The following is a 3,368-nucleotide window of genomic DNA, read 5'->3' as shown; positions in this document are numbered from 1 at the left end:
TTCAAAAAATAAAGTAGGATTCTTATAATAGGAATAAAATTAAGTCTATTCATTTACTTACACTTGTTTAAAGGAGGAGCTGCCTGCCGCTGATGCTACTGGTGCTGTTACCTACCCGCCCCAGGACTCCCCAACCCCATCACCCCTCTACCACAGGCACCTCTGCAACGGCTCTTCAGCACCCAGTTCCCTGGGAGCCGTTGCTTTTAGATCATGCTGCAGGTTCAGATCCTGCCGGGAAAATGTCTCATGAATTTTCCTTGGCAGATGCACTACCTGAACCTGCCCTGCCAAAACCTCTGCTGTGAGTAATACAAAACCTGGCCAACCTCCTCAAGGCAGGCTGTGTTCCAACCCTTGGAATAACCCAAGTACTCCACTTTCTATGTGTCTGGACTCCACCAAGTGTAACACCCTTCACTCTGCATTTGGGACCCACACCAACAGAATGTCTTCCTCTGTGCCTCCCACGAGGCCACCTCCTAGATCCATGGCACCCCTTCCTCCTTCTGGGCCATCACACCCCAACCTGGGGGTCCTTATCCAGCTCTAACTGTGCCAGGCCCTGGGTTAACAGGGCCATAACCTACATGGACTTGCGTCTTTTCAAGAACTGCCAACGACAATATGGTGCACACACAGATCCAAATGTGGCTGGTCCTTTAGGTCCATGGGGAACCATGTATTCTGGACTGTGGGCACTGAGAATGGGAGGGCAGTATCCTACCCCTAATATGCCACATCCATCTCCAGGGCCATACTCGGATTCTACTCCTCCCAAGCACCAGAAGCAGCAACACCTATTCCATGGGGCACTGTTCTACCAGGAGCCAGGGGACCACCAGTGCCATATCCTGCCCCTTCAGGATCATGTCCCTCCTCAGGACTCTATTCCATTCTCTATAATCCTTTCCAAGTGACTTCAGGACTTCTGGTGCCACTTAGATGCCTGGCAGTGCCCGTGCAAATGTTTAATTCATTTAACATGCATTAATATTCCCACAGGGCTTCCCTGGTGGCTCAGACAGTAAAGAAACCTGCAATGTGGGAGACCTGGGTTCGATCCTTAGGTTGGGACGATCCCCTGGAGAAGTGAACGGGCTACCCACTAGAGTATTCTGGCCTGGAGAATCCCCATGGACAGAGGAGCCTGGTAGGCTAGAGTTCATGGAGTCACAAAGAGTCGGGCACAACTGAATGACTTTCACACACACACACACACAATGTTCCCACAAGCACAACTGAAATATTGTTTCCAGTTTGGGATGGAAGATCTAAACAACAAAAACCTTAAAAAAAATAAGTTGTGTGTTTATAAAATAAAAGTAAATTTCAAGCTTCAGGCAAATTTAGGTAAAGCATTTAAAAGGATGAAAAGAAGTATTCCTTGTATTAAACCAGAAAAATATCCCCAAAGATTCCCAAAGGCTTTGTAATGTAGTAAGCAGTGTCCTCAACAACATCCTTGAGATAAACTCAGAGATGTGTTTCACTGGACTTTTTGTTTGTTTGTTTGTTTTAACATTTCTCAGTAATGTTTTACAGACCACAACAAAACACAAAGTTCAATAAAAGTACTTTCTGCCAGCCTGGCTACATATAGAGGTAGATTTTTAGAGAATCCATGTCTCTGAATGTGTAATGTTGTCCATCTTTCATGCAACTGTCCAAATGTTTCTCAGGCAAGATTTTGTTAGATCTTTAGCTGTATTAAGCTCAAGATTATACAATTCTTCTGCATCGCCAGTTATGTGTAATGTGTGTTTTACTGGCAGCCAATCTGGAGTGAGGTTGATATCACAGTTGAGGACCCTGTCTTGGGCAGGGTCAGAATCTCCTTAGGGGAAAAAATCCATTTATTCTTAATGAAGTACTAATCAGATCTCCATCCAGATTAATCAACCATCCACTTCAACTGTAAGAGAGAAAATCTTAATAAAGTGCTTTAAAATTTATTTTTATTAGCATAAATATTATATACATACGTGTGTGTGTGTGTGTGTGTGTATATATATATATATATATATATATACTAGCTTAAAATATATATATTGGCTTAAAATATTTTTGTAAATTATGTACCAGAATAGGGAATAAGTGAGATCATTTGGATTTATTAAGCAGTAATTTTATTTTAAACCACAGCAAGCAGTTAATAATCTTCATTTACAAAATTAAAAAAAAAAAACAAGAATTAAAAAAAAATATTTAGGTTTAGGCCTCCAAAATAATCTCAAGTTTCAGACACTGCTCAGTGTTCAATCCAAAGACATGCTGTATTTTCTTCTTTAGTAATAGGTTCTGAATTTCCAAGATAAGGTATGGTAATGTCCTTAAGAAAATTAAGTCCCTCCTCCAGACCTAGAGATAAAAAGAAATTAGTTTAAAGTCTAATATAATTAACGAATGCATGCCAAGGCCATATAAATGCATGCATGGGATTCTCTCTGGGACTTCCAGAATTATTGCTCTTCAGTTTTGTTCAGCTCAGTCTCTCAGTTGTGTCCGACTCTTTGCGACCCCGTGAATCGCAGAATACCAGGCCTCCCTGTCCATCACCAACTCCCGGAGTTCACCCAGACTCACGTCCATTGAGTCAGTGATGCCATCCAGCCATCTCATTCTCTGTCATCCCCTTCTCCTCCTGCCCCCAATCCCTCCGAGCATCAGTCTTTTCCAATGAGTCAACTCTTGCTTGTTCTTAGATAAAGTAATTAATTTGAACATCCCTGTCTCCAGAATGCTTGCTGTGTAAGTAATAAACAGTGTTATTATTTAAGTCATTTTATAAGATATTGTGAAAATACACCTCTTTTTGCTGCCATTAAGGCAGTTATGTCAAGAAAGAGTTAGAATGTCAAACATTATATCCAATCTCTTTAAAATTTTCCCTTGATATGATGGATATATATTATTGAGAGAGATATAATGTTAAATTTGTAAAATTTTCTATAATCCATTGCCTCAAGGCTTGACTACCTTAATGAAAATAAAAGTTGATAATATATTTTTATAATTTCTTTAGATCCATAGACACATGTGCTAATATTGAATAAGTTAGAGTTTTAACTTATCAAAATAAAAACTGCAAATACAAAACTCATAAAATATTTTTATAAATTTAAGATTATTTTGAAAGATGTTCTAATTTAACTGTTAACACTATTGCATGGCTTCCCTGGTGGTTCAGATGGTAAAGAATCTGCCTGCAATGTGGGAGATCCAGGTTTGATCCCTGGATCAGGAAGACCCTCTGGAGAAGGGAATGGCTACCCACTCCAGTATTCTTGCTGGGAGAAATCCAAGGACAAAGGAGCCTGGCGGGCTATAGTTACAAAGAGTTGGATATGACTAAGCAATTAACACTG

The 3,368-nt window shown here is 40.2% G+C and overlaps 1 pseudogene; it reads left to right on the top strand.

The window, feature by feature from the left end:
- The first annotated feature begins 242 nt into the window (after nucleotides 1-242).
- Nucleotides 243-975, top strand: LOC112580661 (annotated as a pseudogene).
- The last annotated feature ends 2,393 nt before the right edge of the window (nucleotides 976-3,368 follow it).

Source organism: Bubalus bubalis, chromosome 19, assembly GCF_019923935.1.
Source record: "Bubalus bubalis isolate 160015118507 breed Murrah chromosome 19, NDDB_SH_1, whole genome shotgun sequence".
NCBI classification, from domain to species: Eukaryota; Metazoa; Chordata; class Mammalia; order Artiodactyla; family Bovidae; genus Bubalus; species Bubalus bubalis.
This window is presented reverse-complemented; position numbering and strand designations above follow the sequence as displayed.